Source organism: Phalangium opilio, unplaced genomic scaffold, assembly GCF_054372755.1.
Source record: "Phalangium opilio isolate 3A_F unplaced genomic scaffold, DU_Popi_V2 ptg000009l_1, whole genome shotgun sequence".
Taxonomy (NCBI): Eukaryota; Metazoa; Arthropoda; class Arachnida; order Opiliones; family Phalangiidae; genus Phalangium; species Phalangium opilio.
Window position 1 is genome coordinate 821350 of NW_028324146.1, and position 10084 is coordinate 831433.

The window sequence follows — 10084 nt, forward strand, 5'->3', positions numbered from 1 at the left end:
ATTTTATTCTTAATCCTTGAATGCGACCCAGCAATCAGCCGTCGATAGCTCAGTTGGTAGAGCGGTGGACTGTAGAGTGACAATTGTAATCCATAGGTCGCTGGTTCAAATCCGGCTCGACGGAAGATTTCTTTGCATTTTATATCTCATTTTATTCTTAATCCTTGAATGCGACCCAGCAATCAGCCGTCGATAGATCAGTTGGTAGAGCGGTGGACTGTAGAGTGACAATTGTAATCCATAGGTCGCTGGTTCAAATCCGGCTCGACGGAAGATTTATTTGCATTTTATATCTCATTTTATTCTTAATCCTTGAATGAAACCCAGCAATCAGCCGTCGATAGCTCAGTTGGTAGAGCGGTGGACTGTAGAGTGACAATTGTAATCCATAGGTCGCTGGTTCAAATCCGGGTCGACGGAAGATTTATTTGCATTTTATATCTCATTTTATTCTTAATCCTTGAATGAAACCCAGCAATCAGCCGTCGATAACTCAGTTGGTAGAGCGGTGGACTGTAGAGTGACAATTGTAATCCATAGGTCGCTGGTTCAAATCCGGCTCGACGGAAGATTTATTTGCATTTCATATCTCATTTTATTCTTAATCCTTGAATGATACCCAGCAATCAGCCGTCGATAGCTCAGTTGGTAGAGCGGTGGACTGTAGAGTGACAATTGTAATCCATAGGTCGCTGGTTCAAATCCGGCTCGACGGAAGAGTTATTGACATTTCATATCTCATTTTATTCTTAATCCTTGAATGAAACCCAGCAATCAGCCGTCGATAGCTCAGTTGGTAGAGCGGTGGACTGTAGAGTGACAATTGTAATCCATAGGTCGCTGGTTCAAATCCGGCTCGAGGGAAGATTTATTTGCATTTTATATCTCATTTTATTCTTAATCCTTGAATGAAACCCAGGAATCAGCCGTCGATAGCTCAGTTGGTAGAGCGGTGGACTGTAGAGTGACAATTGTAATCCATAGGTCGCTGGTTCAAATCCGGTTCGACGGAAGATTTATTTGCATTTTATATCTAATTTTATTCTTAATCCTTGAATGAAACCCCGCAAACAGCCGTCGATAGCGCAGTTGGTAGAGCGGTGGACTGTAGAGTGACAATTGTAATCCATAGGTCGCTGGTTCAAATCCGGCTCGACGGAAGATTTATTTGCATTTTATATCTCATTTTATTCTTAATCCTTGAATGAAACCCAGCAAACAGCCGTCGATAGCTCAGTTGGTAGAGCGGTGGACTGTAGAGCGGTGGACTGTAGAGTGACAATTGTAATCCATAGGTCGCTGGTTCAAATCCGGCTCGACGGAAGATTTGTTTGCATTTTATATCTCATTTTATTCTTAATCCTTGAATGAAACCCAGCAATCAGCCGTCGATAGCTCAGTTGGTAGAGCGGTGGACTGTAGAGTGACAATTGTAATCCATAGGTCGCTGCTTCAAATCCGGCTCGACGGAAGATTTGTTTGCATTTTATATCTCACTTTATTCTTAATCCTTGAATGAAACCCAGCAATCAGCCGTTGATAGCTCAGTTGGTAGAGGGGTGGACGTAGAGTGACAATTGTAATCCATAGGTCGCTGGTTCAAATCCGGCTCGACGGAAGATTTATTTGCATTTTATATCTCATTTTATTCTTAATCCTTGAATGAAACCCAGCAATCAGCCGTCGATAGCTCAGTTGGTAGAGCGGTGGACTGTAGAGTGACAATTGTAATCCATAGGTCGCTGGTTCAAATCCGGCTCGACGGAAGATTTATTTGCATTTCATATCTCATTTTATTCTTAATCCTTGAATGATACCCAGCAATCAGCCGTCGATAGCTCAGTTGGTAGAGCGGTGGACTGTAGAGTGACAATTGTAATCCATAGGTCGCTGGTTCAAATCCGGCTCGACGGAAGAGTTATTGACATTTCATATCTCATTTTATTCTTAATCCTTGAATGAAACCCAGCAATCAGCCGTCGATAGCTCAGTTGGTAGAGCGGTGGACTGTAGAGTGACAATTGTAATCCATAGGTCGCTGGTTCAAATCCGGCTCGAGGGAAGATTTATTTGCATTTTATATCTCATTTTATTCTTAATCCTTGAATGAAACCCAGGAATCAGCCGTCGATAGCTCAGTTGGTAGAGCGGTGGACTGTAGAGTGACAATTGTAATCCATAGGTCGCTGGTTCAAATCCGGTTCGACGGAAGATTTATTTGCATTTTATATCTAATTTTATTCTTAATCCTTGAATGAAACCCCGCAAACAGCCGTCGATAGCGCAGTTGGTAGAGCGGTGGACTGTAGAGTGACAATTGTAATCCATAGGTCGCTGGTTCAAATCCGGCTCGACGGAAGATTTATTTGAATTTGATATCTCATTTTATTCTTAATCCTTGAATGAAACCCAGCAATCAGCCGTCGATAGCTCAGTTGGTAGAGCGGTGGACTGTAGAGTGAAAATTGTAATCCATAGGTCGCTGGTTCAAATCCGGCTCGACGGAAGATTTATTTGCATTTTATATCTCATTTTATTCTTAATCCTTGAATGAAACCCAGCAATCAGCCGTCGATAGCTCAGTTGGTATAGCGGTGGACTGTAGAGTGATAATTGTAACCCATAGGTCGCTGGTTCAAATCCGGCTCGACGGAAGATTTATTTGCATTTTATATCTCATTTTATTCTTAATCCTTGAATGAAACCCAGCAATCAGCCGTCGATAGCTCAGTTGGTAGAGCGGTGGACTGTAGAGTGACAATTGTAATCCATAGGTCGCTGGTTCAAATCCGGCTCGACGGAAGATTTATTTGCATTTTATATCTCATTTTATTCTTAATCCTTGAATGAAACCCAGCAAACAGCCGTCGATAGCTCAGTTGGTAGAGCGGTGGACTGTAGAGTGACAATTGTAATCCATAGGTCGCTGGTTCAAATCTGGCTCGACGGAAGATTAATTTGCATTTTATATCTCATTTTATTCTTAATCCTTGAATGAAACCCAGCAATCAGCCGTCGATAGCTCAGTTGGTAGAGCGGTGGACTGTAGAGTGACAATTGTAATCCATAGGTCGCTGGTTCAAATCCGGCTCGACGGAAGATTTATTTGCATTTTATATCTCATTTTATTCTTAATCCTTGAATGAAACCCAGCAATCAGCCGTCGATAGGTCAGTTGGTAGAGCGGTGGACTGTAGAGTGACAATTGTAATCCATAGGTCGCTGGTTCAAATCCGGCTCGACGGAAGATTTATTTGCATTTTATATCTCATTTTATTCTTAATCCTTGAATGAAACCCAGCAATCAGCCGTCGATAGCTCAGTTGGTAGAGCGGTGGACTGTAGAGTGACAATTGTAATCCATAGGTCGCTGGTTCAAATCCGGCTCGACGGAAGATTTATTTGCATTTTATATCTCATTTTATTCTTAATCCTTGAATGAAACCCAGCAATCAGCCGTCGATAGCTCAGTTGGTAGAGCGGTGGAATGTAGAGTGACAATTGTAATCCATAGGTCGCTGGTTCAAATCCGGCTCGACGGAAGATTTATTTGCATTTTATATCTCATTTTATTCTTAATCCTTGAATGAAACCCAGCAATCAGCCGTCGCTAGCTCAGTTGGTAGAGCGGTGGACTGTAGAGTGACAGTTGTAATCCATAGGTCGCTGGTTCAAATCCGGCTCGACGGAAGATTAATTTGCATTTTATATCTCATTTTATTCTTAATCCTTGAATGAAACCCAGCAATCAGCCGTCGATAGCTCAGTTGGTAGAGCGGTGGACTGTAGAGTGACAATTGTAATCCATAGGTCGCTGGTTCAAATCCGGCTCGACGGAAGATTTATTTGCATTTTATATCTCATTTTATTCTTAATCCTTGAATGAAACCCAGCAATCAGCCGTCGATAGCTCAGTTGGTAGAGCGGTGGACTGTAGAGTGACAATTGTAATCCATAGGTCGCTGGTTCAAATCCGGCTCGACGGAAGATTTATTTGCATTTTATATCTCATTTTATTCTTAATCCTTGAATGAAAACCAGCAATCAGCCGTCGATAGCTCAGTTGGTAGAGCGGTGGACTGTAGAGTGACAATTGTAATCCATAGGTCGCTGGTTCAAATCCGGCTCGACGGAAGATTTATTTGCATTTTATATCTCATTTTATTCTTAATCCTTGAATGAAACCCAGCAATCAGCCGTCGATAGCTCAGTTGGTAGAGCGGTGGACTGTAGAGTGACAGTTGTAATCCATAGGTCGCTGGTTCAAATCCGGCTCGACGGAAGATTAATTTGCATTTTATATCTCATTTTATTCTTAATCCTTGAATGAAACCCAGCAATCAGCCGTCGATAGCTCAGTTGGTAGAGCGGTGGACTGTAGAGTGACAATTGTAATCCATAGGTCGCTGGTTCAAATCCGGCTCGACGGAAGATTTATTTGCATTTTATATCTCATTTTATTCTTAATCCTTGAATGAAACCCAGCAAACAGCCGTCGATAGCTCAGTTGGTAGAGCGGTGGACTGTAGAGTGACAATTGTAATCCATAGGTCGCTGGTTCAAATCCGGCTCGACGGAAGATTAATTTGCATTTTATATCTCATTTTATTCTTAATCCTTGAATGAAACCCAGCAATCAGCCGTCGATAGCTCAGTTGGTAGAGCGGTGGACTGTAGAGTGACAATTGTAATCCATAGGTCGCTGGTTCAAATCCGGTTCGACGGAAGATTTATTTGCATTTTATATCTAATTTTATTCTTAATCCTTGAATGAAACCCCGCAAACAGCCGTCGATAGCGCAGTTGGTAGAGCGGTGGACTGTAGAGTGACAATTGTAATCCATAGGTCGCTGGTTCAAATCCGGCTCGACGGAAGATTTATTTGCATTTTATATCTCATTTTATTCTTAATCCTTGAATGAAACCCAGCAATCAGCCGTCGATAGCTCAGTTGGTATAGCGGTGGACTGTAGAGTGATAATTGTAACCCATAGGTCGCTGGTTCAAATCCGGCTCGACGGAAGATTTATTTGCATTTTATATCTCATTTTATTCTTAATCCTTGAATGAAACCCAGCAATCAGCCGTCGATAGCTCAGTTGGTAGAGCGGTGGACTGTAGAGTGACAATTGTAATCCATAGGTCGCTGGTTCAAATCCGGCTCGACGGAAGATTTATTTGCATTTTATATCTCATTTTATTCTTAATCCTTGAATGAAACCCAGCAATCAGCCGTCGATAGCTCAGTTGGTAGAGCGGTGGACTGTAGAGTGACAATTGTAATCCATAGGTCGCTGCTTCAAATCCGGCTCGACGGAAGATTTGTTTGCATTTTATATCTCACTTTATTCTTAATCCTTGAATGAAACCCAGCAATCAGCCGTCGATAGCTCAGTTGGTAGAGGGGTGGACGTAGAGTGACAATTGTAATCCATAGGTCGCTGGTTCAAATCCGGCTCGACGGAAGATTTATTTGCGTTTTATATCTCATTTTATTCTTAATCCTTGAATGCGACCCAGCAATCAGCCGTCGATAGCTCAGTTGGTAGAGCGGTGGACTGTAGAGTGACAATTGTAATCCATAGGTCGCTGGTTCAAATCCGGCTCGACGGAAGATTTCTTTGCATTTTATATCTCATTTTATTCTTAATCCTTGAATGCGACCCAGCAATCAGCCGTCGATAGATCAGTTGGTAGAGCGGTAGACTGTAGAGTGACAATTGTAATCCATAGGTCGCTGGTTCAAATCCGGCTCGACGGAAGATTAATTTGCATTTTATATCTCATTTTATTCTTAATCCTTGAATGAAACCCAGCAATCAGCCGTCGATAGCTCAGTTGGTAGAGCGGTGGACTGTAGAGTGACAATTGTAATCCATAGGTCGCTGGTTCAAATCCGGCTCGACGGAAGATTTATTTGCATTTTATATCTCATTTTATTCTTAATCCTTGAATGAAACCCAGCAAACAGCCGTCGATAGCTCAGTTGGTAGAGCGGTGGACTGTAGAGTGACAATTGTAATCCATAGGTCGCTGGTTCAAATCCGGCTCGACGGAAGATTAATTTGCATTTTATATCTCATTTTATTCTTAATCCTTGAATGAAACCCAGCAATCAGCCGTCGATAGCTCAGTTGGTAGAGCGGTGGACTGTAGAGTGACAATTGTAATCCATAGGTCGCTGGTTCAAATCCGGTTCGACGGAAGATTTATTTGCATTTTATATCTAATTTTATTCTTAATCCTTGAATGAAACCCCGCAAACAGCCGTCGATAGCGCAGTTGGTAGAGCGGTGGACTGTAGAGTGACAATTGTAATCCATAGGTCGCTGGTTCAAATCCGGCTCGACGGAAGATTTATTTGCATTTTATATCTCATTTTATTCTTAATCCTTGAATGAAACCCAGCAATCAGCCGTCGATAGCTCAGTTGGTATAGCGGTGGACTGTAGAGTGATAATTGTAACCCATAGGTCGCTGGTTCAAATCCGGCTCGACGGAAGATTTATTTGCATTTTATATCTCATTTTATTCTTAATCCTTGAATGAAACCCAGCAAACAGCCGTCGATAGCTCAGTTGGTAGAGCGGTGGACTGTAGAGTGACAATTGTAATCCATAGGTCGCTGGTTCAAATCTGGCTCGACGGAAGATTTATTTGCATTTTATATCTCATTTTATTCTTAATCCTTGAATGAAACCCAGCAATCAGCCGTCGATAGCTCAGTTGGTAGAGCGGTGGACTGTAGAGTGACAGTTGTAATCCATACGTCGCTGGTTCAAATCCGGCTCGACGGAAGATTAATTTGCATTTTATATCTCATTTTATTCTTAATCCTTGAATGAAACCCAGCAATCAGCCGTCGATAGCTCAGTTGGTAGAGCGGTGGACTGTAGAGTGACAATTGTAATCCATAGGTCGCTGGTTCAAATCCGGCTCGACGGAAGATTTATTTGCATTTTATATCTCATTTTATTCTTAATCCTTGAATGAAACCCAGCAAACAGCCGTCGATAGCTCAGTTGGTAGAGCGGTGGACTGTAGAGTGACAATTGTAATCCATAGGTCGCTGGTTCAAATCCGGCTCGACGGAAGATTAATTTGCATTTTATATCTCATTTTATTCTTAATCCTTGAATGAAACCCAGCAATCAGCCGTCGATAGCTCAGTTGGTAGAGCGGTGGACTGTAGAGTGACAATTGTAATCCATAGGTCGCTGGTTCAAATCCGGTTCGACGGAAGATTTATTTGCATTTTATATCTAATTTTATTCTTAATCCTTGAATGAAACCCCGCAAACAGCCGTCGATAGCGCAGTTGGTAGAGCGGTGGACTGTAGAGTGACAATTGTAATCCATAGGTCGCTGGTTCAAATCCGGCTCGACGGAAGATTTATTTGCATTTTATATCTCATTTTATTCTTAATCCTTGAATGAAACCCAGCAAACAGCCGTCGATAGCTCAGTTGGTAGAGCGGTGGACTGTAGAGCGGTGGACTGTAGAGTGACAATTGTAATCCATAGGTCGCTGGTTCAAATCCGGCTCGACGGAAGATTTGTTTGCATTTTATATCTCATTTTATTCTAAATCCTTGAATGAAACCCAGCAATCAGCCGTCGATAGCTCAGTTGGTAGAGCGGTGGACTGTAGAGTGACAATTGTAATCCATAGGTCGCTGCTTCAAATCCGGCTCGACGGAAGATTTGTTTGCATTTTATATCTCACTTTATTCTTAATCCTTGAATGAAACCCAGCAATCAGCCGTCGATAGCTCAGTTGGTAGAGGGGTGGACGTAGAGTGACAATTGTAATCCATAGGTCGCTGGTTCAAATCCGGCTCGACGGAAGATTTATTTGCATTTTATATCTCATTTTATTCTTAATCCTTGAATGAAACCCAGCAATCAGCCGTCGATAGCTCAGTTGGTAGAGCGGTGGACTGTAGAGTGACAATTGTAATCCATAGGTCGCTGGTTCAAATCCGGCTCGACGGAAGATTTATTTGCATTTCATATCTCATTTTATTCTTAATCCTTGAATGATACCCAGCAATCAGCCGTCGATAGCTCAGTTGGTAGAGCGGTGGACTGTAGAGTGACAATTGTAATCCATAGGTCGCTGGTTCAAATCCGGCTCGACGGAAGAGTTATTGACATTTCATATCTCATTTTATTCTTAATCCTTGAATGAAACCCAGCAATCAGCCGTCGATAGCTCAGTTGGTAGAGCGGTGGACTGTAGAGTGACAATTGTAATCCATAGGTCGCTGGTTCAAATCCGGCTCGAGGGAAGATTTATTTGCATTTTATATCTCATTTTATTCTTAATCCTTGAATGAAACCCAGCAATCAGCCGTCGATAGCTCAGTTGGTAGAGCGGTGGACTGTAGAGTGACAATTGTAATCCATAGGTCGCTGGTTCAAATCCGGTTCGACGGAAGATTTATTTGCATTTTATATCTAATTTTATTCTTAATCCTTGAATGAAACCCCGCAAACAGCCGTCGATAGCGCAGTTGGTAGAGCGGTGGACTGTAGAGTGACAATTGTAATCCATAGGTCGCTGGTTCAAATCCGGCTCGACGGAAGATTTATTTGCATTTGATATCTCATTTTATTCTTAATCCTTGAATGAAACCCGGCAATCAGCCGTCGATAGCTCAGTTGGTAGAGCGGTGGACTGTAGAGTGACAATTGTAATCCATAGGTCGCTGGTTCAAATCCGGCTCGACGGAAGATTTATTTGCATTTTATATCTCATTTTATTCTTAATCCTTGAATGAAACCCAGCAATCAGCCGTCGATAGCTCAGTTGGTATAGCGGTGGACTGTAGAGTGATAATTGTAACCCATAGGTCGCTGGTTCAAATCCGGCTCGACGGAAGATTTATTTGCATTTTATATCTCATTTTATTCTTAATCCTTGAATGAAACCCGGCAATCAGCCGTCGATAGCTCAGTTGGTAGAGCGGTGGACTGTAGAGTGACAATTGTAATCCATAGGTCGCTGGTTCAAATCCGGCTCGACGGAAGAGTTATTGACATTTCATATCTCATTTTATTCTTAATCCTTGAATGAAACCCAGCAATCAGCCGTCGATAGCTCAGTTGGTAGAGCGGTGGACTGTAGAGTGACAATTGTAATCCATAGGTCGCTGGTTCAAATCCGGCTCGAGGGAAGATTAATTTGCATTTTATATCTCATTTTATTCTTAATCCTTGAATGAAACCCAGCAATCAGCCGTCGATAGCTCAGTTGGTAGAGCGGTGGACTGTAGAGTGACAATTGTAATCCATAGGTCGCTGGTTCAAATCCGGTTCGACGGAAGATTTATTTGCATTTTATATCTAATTTTATTCTTAATCCTTGAATGAAACCCCGCAAACAGCCGTCGATAGCGCAGTTGGTAGAGCGGTGGACTGTAGAGTGACAATTGTAATCCATAGGTCGCTGGTTCAAATCCGGCTCGACGGAAGATTTATTTGCATTTGATATCTCATTTTATTCTTAATCCTTGAATGAAACCCGGCAATCAGCCGTCGATAGCTCAGTTGGTAGAGCGGTGGACTGTAGAGTGACAATTGTAATCCATAGGTCGCTGGTTCAAATCCGGCTCGACGGAAGATTTATTTGCATTTTATATCTCATTTTATTCTTAATCCTTGAATGAAACCCAGCAATCAGCCGTCGATAGCTCAGTTGGTATAGCGGTGGACTGTAGAGTGATAATTGTAACCCATAGGTCGCTGGTTCAAATCCGGCTCGACGGAAGATTTATTTGCATTTTATATCTCATTTTATTCTTAATCCTTGAATGAAACGCAGCAATCAGCCGTCGATAGCTCAGTTGGTATAGCGGTGGACTGTAGAGTGACAATTGTAATCCATAGGTCGCTGGTTCAAATCCGGCTCGACGGAAGATTTATTTGCATTTTATATCTCATTTTATTCTTAATCCTTGAATGAAACCCAGCAAACAGCCGTCGATAGCTCAGTTGGTAGAGCGGTGGACTGTAGAGCGGTGGACTGTAGAGTGACAATTGTAATCCATAGGTCGCTGGTTCAAATCTGGCTCGACGGAAG

The 10084-nt window shown here is 42.3% G+C and overlaps 68 non-coding genes across 68 annotated transcripts; all 68 read left to right on the top strand.

The window, feature by feature from the left end:
- The first annotated feature begins 38 nt into the window (after positions 1 to 38).
- Positions 39 to 124, top strand: TRNAY-GUA (transfer RNA tyrosine (anticodon GUA)). The gene is given in 2 exon segments: positions 39 to 75; positions 89 to 124. It is a non-coding gene; the product is annotated as a tRNA-Tyr (tRNA).
- Positions 125 to 186: 62 nt separating this feature from the next.
- TRNAY-GUA (transfer RNA tyrosine (anticodon GUA)) lies at positions 187 to 272 on the top strand. Its single transcript is given in 2 exon segments — positions 187 to 223; positions 237 to 272. It is a non-coding gene; the product is annotated as a tRNA-Tyr (tRNA).
- Positions 273 to 334: 62 nt separating this feature from the next.
- Positions 335 to 420, top strand: TRNAY-GUA (transfer RNA tyrosine (anticodon GUA)). The gene is given in 2 exon segments: positions 335 to 371; positions 385 to 420. It is a non-coding gene; the product is annotated as a tRNA-Tyr (tRNA).
- Positions 421 to 482: 62 nt separating this feature from the next.
- Positions 483 to 568, top strand: TRNAY-GUA (transfer RNA tyrosine (anticodon GUA)). Its single transcript is given in 2 exon segments — positions 483 to 519; positions 533 to 568. It is a non-coding gene; the product is annotated as a tRNA-Tyr (tRNA).
- A 62-nt stretch (positions 569 to 630) lies between these two features.
- TRNAY-GUA (transfer RNA tyrosine (anticodon GUA)) lies at positions 631 to 716 on the top strand. Its single transcript is given in 2 exon segments — positions 631 to 667; positions 681 to 716. It is a non-coding gene; the product is annotated as a tRNA-Tyr (tRNA).
- Positions 717 to 778: 62 nt separating this feature from the next.
- Positions 779 to 864, top strand: TRNAY-GUA (transfer RNA tyrosine (anticodon GUA)). Its single transcript is given in 2 exon segments — positions 779 to 815; positions 829 to 864. It is a non-coding gene; the product is annotated as a tRNA-Tyr (tRNA).
- A 62-nt stretch (positions 865 to 926) lies between these two features.
- TRNAY-GUA (transfer RNA tyrosine (anticodon GUA)) lies at positions 927 to 1012 on the top strand. Its single transcript is given in 2 exon segments — positions 927 to 963; positions 977 to 1012. It is a non-coding gene; the product is annotated as a tRNA-Tyr (tRNA).
- Positions 1013 to 1074: 62 nt separating this feature from the next.
- Positions 1075 to 1160, top strand: TRNAY-GUA (transfer RNA tyrosine (anticodon GUA)). The gene is given in 2 exon segments: positions 1075 to 1111; positions 1125 to 1160. It is a non-coding gene; the product is annotated as a tRNA-Tyr (tRNA).
- Positions 1161 to 1222: 62 nt separating this feature from the next.
- TRNAY-GUA (transfer RNA tyrosine (anticodon GUA)) lies at positions 1223 to 1323 on the top strand. The gene is made up of 2 exons: positions 1223 to 1259; positions 1288 to 1323. It is a non-coding gene; the product is annotated as a tRNA-Tyr (tRNA).
- A 62-nt stretch (positions 1324 to 1385) lies between these two features.
- On the top strand, positions 1386 to 1471 carry TRNAY-GUA (transfer RNA tyrosine (anticodon GUA)). Its single transcript is given in 2 exon segments — positions 1386 to 1422; positions 1436 to 1471. It is a non-coding gene; the product is annotated as a tRNA-Tyr (tRNA).
- A 62-nt stretch (positions 1472 to 1533) lies between these two features.
- On the top strand, positions 1534 to 1618 carry TRNAL-UAG (transfer RNA leucine (anticodon UAG)). Its single transcript is given in 2 exon segments — positions 1534 to 1570; positions 1583 to 1618. It is a non-coding gene; the product is annotated as a tRNA-Leu (tRNA).
- Positions 1619 to 1680: 62 nt separating this feature from the next.
- TRNAY-GUA (transfer RNA tyrosine (anticodon GUA)) lies at positions 1681 to 1766 on the top strand. The gene is given in 2 exon segments: positions 1681 to 1717; positions 1731 to 1766. It is a non-coding gene; the product is annotated as a tRNA-Tyr (tRNA).
- A 62-nt stretch (positions 1767 to 1828) lies between these two features.
- Positions 1829 to 1914, top strand: TRNAY-GUA (transfer RNA tyrosine (anticodon GUA)). Its single transcript is given in 2 exon segments — positions 1829 to 1865; positions 1879 to 1914. It is a non-coding gene; the product is annotated as a tRNA-Tyr (tRNA).
- A 62-nt stretch (positions 1915 to 1976) lies between these two features.
- TRNAY-GUA (transfer RNA tyrosine (anticodon GUA)) lies at positions 1977 to 2062 on the top strand. The gene is given in 2 exon segments: positions 1977 to 2013; positions 2027 to 2062. It is a non-coding gene; the product is annotated as a tRNA-Tyr (tRNA).
- A 62-nt stretch (positions 2063 to 2124) lies between these two features.
- Positions 2125 to 2210, top strand: TRNAY-GUA (transfer RNA tyrosine (anticodon GUA)). The gene is given in 2 exon segments: positions 2125 to 2161; positions 2175 to 2210. It is a non-coding gene; the product is annotated as a tRNA-Tyr (tRNA).
- A 62-nt stretch (positions 2211 to 2272) lies between these two features.
- Positions 2273 to 2358, top strand: TRNAY-GUA (transfer RNA tyrosine (anticodon GUA)). Its single transcript is given in 2 exon segments — positions 2273 to 2309; positions 2323 to 2358. It is a non-coding gene; the product is annotated as a tRNA-Tyr (tRNA).
- Positions 2359 to 2420: 62 nt separating this feature from the next.
- On the top strand, positions 2421 to 2506 carry TRNAY-GUA (transfer RNA tyrosine (anticodon GUA)). The gene is given in 2 exon segments: positions 2421 to 2457; positions 2471 to 2506. It is a non-coding gene; the product is annotated as a tRNA-Tyr (tRNA).
- A 62-nt stretch (positions 2507 to 2568) lies between these two features.
- On the top strand, positions 2569 to 2654 carry TRNAY-GUA (transfer RNA tyrosine (anticodon GUA)). Its single transcript is given in 2 exon segments — positions 2569 to 2605; positions 2619 to 2654. It is a non-coding gene; the product is annotated as a tRNA-Tyr (tRNA).
- Positions 2655 to 2716: 62 nt separating this feature from the next.
- Positions 2717 to 2802, top strand: TRNAY-GUA (transfer RNA tyrosine (anticodon GUA)). Its single transcript is given in 2 exon segments — positions 2717 to 2753; positions 2767 to 2802. It is a non-coding gene; the product is annotated as a tRNA-Tyr (tRNA).
- A 62-nt stretch (positions 2803 to 2864) lies between these two features.
- On the top strand, positions 2865 to 2950 carry TRNAY-GUA (transfer RNA tyrosine (anticodon GUA)). The gene is given in 2 exon segments: positions 2865 to 2901; positions 2915 to 2950. It is a non-coding gene; the product is annotated as a tRNA-Tyr (tRNA).
- A 62-nt stretch (positions 2951 to 3012) lies between these two features.
- TRNAY-GUA (transfer RNA tyrosine (anticodon GUA)) lies at positions 3013 to 3098 on the top strand. The gene is given in 2 exon segments: positions 3013 to 3049; positions 3063 to 3098. It is a non-coding gene; the product is annotated as a tRNA-Tyr (tRNA).
- A 62-nt stretch (positions 3099 to 3160) lies between these two features.
- TRNAY-GUA (transfer RNA tyrosine (anticodon GUA)) lies at positions 3161 to 3246 on the top strand. The gene is given in 2 exon segments: positions 3161 to 3197; positions 3211 to 3246. It is a non-coding gene; the product is annotated as a tRNA-Tyr (tRNA).
- Positions 3247 to 3308: 62 nt separating this feature from the next.
- On the top strand, positions 3309 to 3394 carry TRNAY-GUA (transfer RNA tyrosine (anticodon GUA)). Its single transcript is given in 2 exon segments — positions 3309 to 3345; positions 3359 to 3394. It is a non-coding gene; the product is annotated as a tRNA-Tyr (tRNA).
- Positions 3395 to 3456: 62 nt separating this feature from the next.
- Positions 3457 to 3542, top strand: TRNAY-GUA (transfer RNA tyrosine (anticodon GUA)). The gene is given in 2 exon segments: positions 3457 to 3493; positions 3507 to 3542. It is a non-coding gene; the product is annotated as a tRNA-Tyr (tRNA).
- A 62-nt stretch (positions 3543 to 3604) lies between these two features.
- TRNAY-GUA (transfer RNA tyrosine (anticodon GUA)) lies at positions 3605 to 3690 on the top strand. The gene is given in 2 exon segments: positions 3605 to 3641; positions 3655 to 3690. It is a non-coding gene; the product is annotated as a tRNA-Tyr (tRNA).
- A 62-nt stretch (positions 3691 to 3752) lies between these two features.
- Positions 3753 to 3838, top strand: TRNAY-GUA (transfer RNA tyrosine (anticodon GUA)). The gene is given in 2 exon segments: positions 3753 to 3789; positions 3803 to 3838. It is a non-coding gene; the product is annotated as a tRNA-Tyr (tRNA).
- A 62-nt stretch (positions 3839 to 3900) lies between these two features.
- On the top strand, positions 3901 to 3986 carry TRNAY-GUA (transfer RNA tyrosine (anticodon GUA)). Its single transcript is given in 2 exon segments — positions 3901 to 3937; positions 3951 to 3986. It is a non-coding gene; the product is annotated as a tRNA-Tyr (tRNA).
- A 62-nt stretch (positions 3987 to 4048) lies between these two features.
- TRNAY-GUA (transfer RNA tyrosine (anticodon GUA)) lies at positions 4049 to 4134 on the top strand. Its single transcript is given in 2 exon segments — positions 4049 to 4085; positions 4099 to 4134. It is a non-coding gene; the product is annotated as a tRNA-Tyr (tRNA).
- A 62-nt stretch (positions 4135 to 4196) lies between these two features.
- On the top strand, positions 4197 to 4282 carry TRNAY-GUA (transfer RNA tyrosine (anticodon GUA)). The gene is given in 2 exon segments: positions 4197 to 4233; positions 4247 to 4282. It is a non-coding gene; the product is annotated as a tRNA-Tyr (tRNA).
- A 62-nt stretch (positions 4283 to 4344) lies between these two features.
- On the top strand, positions 4345 to 4430 carry TRNAY-GUA (transfer RNA tyrosine (anticodon GUA)). The gene is given in 2 exon segments: positions 4345 to 4381; positions 4395 to 4430. It is a non-coding gene; the product is annotated as a tRNA-Tyr (tRNA).
- Positions 4431 to 4492: 62 nt separating this feature from the next.
- Positions 4493 to 4578, top strand: TRNAY-GUA (transfer RNA tyrosine (anticodon GUA)). Its single transcript is given in 2 exon segments — positions 4493 to 4529; positions 4543 to 4578. It is a non-coding gene; the product is annotated as a tRNA-Tyr (tRNA).
- A 62-nt stretch (positions 4579 to 4640) lies between these two features.
- TRNAY-GUA (transfer RNA tyrosine (anticodon GUA)) lies at positions 4641 to 4726 on the top strand. The gene is given in 2 exon segments: positions 4641 to 4677; positions 4691 to 4726. It is a non-coding gene; the product is annotated as a tRNA-Tyr (tRNA).
- Positions 4727 to 4788: 62 nt separating this feature from the next.
- Positions 4789 to 4874, top strand: TRNAY-GUA (transfer RNA tyrosine (anticodon GUA)). Its single transcript is given in 2 exon segments — positions 4789 to 4825; positions 4839 to 4874. It is a non-coding gene; the product is annotated as a tRNA-Tyr (tRNA).
- A 62-nt stretch (positions 4875 to 4936) lies between these two features.
- TRNAY-GUA (transfer RNA tyrosine (anticodon GUA)) lies at positions 4937 to 5022 on the top strand. The gene is given in 2 exon segments: positions 4937 to 4973; positions 4987 to 5022. It is a non-coding gene; the product is annotated as a tRNA-Tyr (tRNA).
- Positions 5023 to 5084: 62 nt separating this feature from the next.
- Positions 5085 to 5170, top strand: TRNAY-GUA (transfer RNA tyrosine (anticodon GUA)). Its single transcript is given in 2 exon segments — positions 5085 to 5121; positions 5135 to 5170. It is a non-coding gene; the product is annotated as a tRNA-Tyr (tRNA).
- Positions 5171 to 5232: 62 nt separating this feature from the next.
- Positions 5233 to 5318, top strand: TRNAY-GUA (transfer RNA tyrosine (anticodon GUA)). The gene is given in 2 exon segments: positions 5233 to 5269; positions 5283 to 5318. It is a non-coding gene; the product is annotated as a tRNA-Tyr (tRNA).
- A 62-nt stretch (positions 5319 to 5380) lies between these two features.
- TRNAL-UAG (transfer RNA leucine (anticodon UAG)) lies at positions 5381 to 5465 on the top strand. Its single transcript is given in 2 exon segments — positions 5381 to 5417; positions 5430 to 5465. It is a non-coding gene; the product is annotated as a tRNA-Leu (tRNA).
- A 62-nt stretch (positions 5466 to 5527) lies between these two features.
- On the top strand, positions 5528 to 5613 carry TRNAY-GUA (transfer RNA tyrosine (anticodon GUA)). The gene is given in 2 exon segments: positions 5528 to 5564; positions 5578 to 5613. It is a non-coding gene; the product is annotated as a tRNA-Tyr (tRNA).
- A 62-nt stretch (positions 5614 to 5675) lies between these two features.
- Positions 5676 to 5761, top strand: TRNAY-GUA (transfer RNA tyrosine (anticodon GUA)). Its single transcript is given in 2 exon segments — positions 5676 to 5712; positions 5726 to 5761. It is a non-coding gene; the product is annotated as a tRNA-Tyr (tRNA).
- A 62-nt stretch (positions 5762 to 5823) lies between these two features.
- On the top strand, positions 5824 to 5909 carry TRNAY-GUA (transfer RNA tyrosine (anticodon GUA)). Its single transcript is given in 2 exon segments — positions 5824 to 5860; positions 5874 to 5909. It is a non-coding gene; the product is annotated as a tRNA-Tyr (tRNA).
- Positions 5910 to 5971: 62 nt separating this feature from the next.
- Positions 5972 to 6057, top strand: TRNAY-GUA (transfer RNA tyrosine (anticodon GUA)). The gene is given in 2 exon segments: positions 5972 to 6008; positions 6022 to 6057. It is a non-coding gene; the product is annotated as a tRNA-Tyr (tRNA).
- Positions 6058 to 6119: 62 nt separating this feature from the next.
- On the top strand, positions 6120 to 6205 carry TRNAY-GUA (transfer RNA tyrosine (anticodon GUA)). Its single transcript is given in 2 exon segments — positions 6120 to 6156; positions 6170 to 6205. It is a non-coding gene; the product is annotated as a tRNA-Tyr (tRNA).
- A 62-nt stretch (positions 6206 to 6267) lies between these two features.
- Positions 6268 to 6353, top strand: TRNAY-GUA (transfer RNA tyrosine (anticodon GUA)). Its single transcript is given in 2 exon segments — positions 6268 to 6304; positions 6318 to 6353. It is a non-coding gene; the product is annotated as a tRNA-Tyr (tRNA).
- A 62-nt stretch (positions 6354 to 6415) lies between these two features.
- Positions 6416 to 6501, top strand: TRNAY-GUA (transfer RNA tyrosine (anticodon GUA)). Its single transcript is given in 2 exon segments — positions 6416 to 6452; positions 6466 to 6501. It is a non-coding gene; the product is annotated as a tRNA-Tyr (tRNA).
- A 62-nt stretch (positions 6502 to 6563) lies between these two features.
- TRNAY-GUA (transfer RNA tyrosine (anticodon GUA)) lies at positions 6564 to 6649 on the top strand. The gene is given in 2 exon segments: positions 6564 to 6600; positions 6614 to 6649. It is a non-coding gene; the product is annotated as a tRNA-Tyr (tRNA).
- A 62-nt stretch (positions 6650 to 6711) lies between these two features.
- TRNAY-GUA (transfer RNA tyrosine (anticodon GUA)) lies at positions 6712 to 6797 on the top strand. The gene is given in 2 exon segments: positions 6712 to 6748; positions 6762 to 6797. It is a non-coding gene; the product is annotated as a tRNA-Tyr (tRNA).
- A 62-nt stretch (positions 6798 to 6859) lies between these two features.
- Positions 6860 to 6945, top strand: TRNAY-GUA (transfer RNA tyrosine (anticodon GUA)). Its single transcript is given in 2 exon segments — positions 6860 to 6896; positions 6910 to 6945. It is a non-coding gene; the product is annotated as a tRNA-Tyr (tRNA).
- A 62-nt stretch (positions 6946 to 7007) lies between these two features.
- TRNAY-GUA (transfer RNA tyrosine (anticodon GUA)) lies at positions 7008 to 7093 on the top strand. Its single transcript is given in 2 exon segments — positions 7008 to 7044; positions 7058 to 7093. It is a non-coding gene; the product is annotated as a tRNA-Tyr (tRNA).
- Positions 7094 to 7155: 62 nt separating this feature from the next.
- TRNAY-GUA (transfer RNA tyrosine (anticodon GUA)) lies at positions 7156 to 7241 on the top strand. The gene is given in 2 exon segments: positions 7156 to 7192; positions 7206 to 7241. It is a non-coding gene; the product is annotated as a tRNA-Tyr (tRNA).
- Positions 7242 to 7303: 62 nt separating this feature from the next.
- Positions 7304 to 7389, top strand: TRNAY-GUA (transfer RNA tyrosine (anticodon GUA)). The gene is given in 2 exon segments: positions 7304 to 7340; positions 7354 to 7389. It is a non-coding gene; the product is annotated as a tRNA-Tyr (tRNA).
- Positions 7390 to 7451: 62 nt separating this feature from the next.
- On the top strand, positions 7452 to 7552 carry TRNAY-GUA (transfer RNA tyrosine (anticodon GUA)). The gene is made up of 2 exons: positions 7452 to 7488; positions 7517 to 7552. It is a non-coding gene; the product is annotated as a tRNA-Tyr (tRNA).
- Positions 7553 to 7614: 62 nt separating this feature from the next.
- TRNAY-GUA (transfer RNA tyrosine (anticodon GUA)) lies at positions 7615 to 7700 on the top strand. The gene is given in 2 exon segments: positions 7615 to 7651; positions 7665 to 7700. It is a non-coding gene; the product is annotated as a tRNA-Tyr (tRNA).
- A 62-nt stretch (positions 7701 to 7762) lies between these two features.
- Positions 7763 to 7847, top strand: TRNAL-UAG (transfer RNA leucine (anticodon UAG)). The gene is given in 2 exon segments: positions 7763 to 7799; positions 7812 to 7847. It is a non-coding gene; the product is annotated as a tRNA-Leu (tRNA).
- Positions 7848 to 7909: 62 nt separating this feature from the next.
- TRNAY-GUA (transfer RNA tyrosine (anticodon GUA)) lies at positions 7910 to 7995 on the top strand. Its single transcript is given in 2 exon segments — positions 7910 to 7946; positions 7960 to 7995. It is a non-coding gene; the product is annotated as a tRNA-Tyr (tRNA).
- Positions 7996 to 8057: 62 nt separating this feature from the next.
- On the top strand, positions 8058 to 8143 carry TRNAY-GUA (transfer RNA tyrosine (anticodon GUA)). Its single transcript is given in 2 exon segments — positions 8058 to 8094; positions 8108 to 8143. It is a non-coding gene; the product is annotated as a tRNA-Tyr (tRNA).
- A 62-nt stretch (positions 8144 to 8205) lies between these two features.
- On the top strand, positions 8206 to 8291 carry TRNAY-GUA (transfer RNA tyrosine (anticodon GUA)). The gene is given in 2 exon segments: positions 8206 to 8242; positions 8256 to 8291. It is a non-coding gene; the product is annotated as a tRNA-Tyr (tRNA).
- A 62-nt stretch (positions 8292 to 8353) lies between these two features.
- TRNAY-GUA (transfer RNA tyrosine (anticodon GUA)) lies at positions 8354 to 8439 on the top strand. Its single transcript is given in 2 exon segments — positions 8354 to 8390; positions 8404 to 8439. It is a non-coding gene; the product is annotated as a tRNA-Tyr (tRNA).
- A 62-nt stretch (positions 8440 to 8501) lies between these two features.
- On the top strand, positions 8502 to 8587 carry TRNAY-GUA (transfer RNA tyrosine (anticodon GUA)). Its single transcript is given in 2 exon segments — positions 8502 to 8538; positions 8552 to 8587. It is a non-coding gene; the product is annotated as a tRNA-Tyr (tRNA).
- A 62-nt stretch (positions 8588 to 8649) lies between these two features.
- TRNAY-GUA (transfer RNA tyrosine (anticodon GUA)) lies at positions 8650 to 8735 on the top strand. The gene is given in 2 exon segments: positions 8650 to 8686; positions 8700 to 8735. It is a non-coding gene; the product is annotated as a tRNA-Tyr (tRNA).
- Positions 8736 to 8797: 62 nt separating this feature from the next.
- On the top strand, positions 8798 to 8883 carry TRNAY-GUA (transfer RNA tyrosine (anticodon GUA)). The gene is given in 2 exon segments: positions 8798 to 8834; positions 8848 to 8883. It is a non-coding gene; the product is annotated as a tRNA-Tyr (tRNA).
- Positions 8884 to 8945: 62 nt separating this feature from the next.
- On the top strand, positions 8946 to 9031 carry TRNAY-GUA (transfer RNA tyrosine (anticodon GUA)). Its single transcript is given in 2 exon segments — positions 8946 to 8982; positions 8996 to 9031. It is a non-coding gene; the product is annotated as a tRNA-Tyr (tRNA).
- A 62-nt stretch (positions 9032 to 9093) lies between these two features.
- On the top strand, positions 9094 to 9179 carry TRNAY-GUA (transfer RNA tyrosine (anticodon GUA)). The gene is given in 2 exon segments: positions 9094 to 9130; positions 9144 to 9179. It is a non-coding gene; the product is annotated as a tRNA-Tyr (tRNA).
- Positions 9180 to 9241: 62 nt separating this feature from the next.
- Positions 9242 to 9327, top strand: TRNAY-GUA (transfer RNA tyrosine (anticodon GUA)). Its single transcript is given in 2 exon segments — positions 9242 to 9278; positions 9292 to 9327. It is a non-coding gene; the product is annotated as a tRNA-Tyr (tRNA).
- A 62-nt stretch (positions 9328 to 9389) lies between these two features.
- On the top strand, positions 9390 to 9475 carry TRNAY-GUA (transfer RNA tyrosine (anticodon GUA)). The gene is given in 2 exon segments: positions 9390 to 9426; positions 9440 to 9475. It is a non-coding gene; the product is annotated as a tRNA-Tyr (tRNA).
- A 62-nt stretch (positions 9476 to 9537) lies between these two features.
- Positions 9538 to 9623, top strand: TRNAY-GUA (transfer RNA tyrosine (anticodon GUA)). The gene is given in 2 exon segments: positions 9538 to 9574; positions 9588 to 9623. It is a non-coding gene; the product is annotated as a tRNA-Tyr (tRNA).
- A 62-nt stretch (positions 9624 to 9685) lies between these two features.
- TRNAY-GUA (transfer RNA tyrosine (anticodon GUA)) lies at positions 9686 to 9771 on the top strand. Its single transcript is given in 2 exon segments — positions 9686 to 9722; positions 9736 to 9771. It is a non-coding gene; the product is annotated as a tRNA-Tyr (tRNA).
- Positions 9772 to 9833: 62 nt separating this feature from the next.
- On the top strand, positions 9834 to 9919 carry TRNAY-GUA (transfer RNA tyrosine (anticodon GUA)). Its single transcript is given in 2 exon segments — positions 9834 to 9870; positions 9884 to 9919. It is a non-coding gene; the product is annotated as a tRNA-Tyr (tRNA).
- A 62-nt stretch (positions 9920 to 9981) lies between these two features.
- Positions 9982 to 10082, top strand: TRNAY-GUA (transfer RNA tyrosine (anticodon GUA)). Its single transcript has 2 exons — positions 9982 to 10018; positions 10047 to 10082. It is a non-coding gene; the product is annotated as a tRNA-Tyr (tRNA).
- The last annotated feature ends 2 nt before the right edge of the window (positions 10083 to 10084 follow it).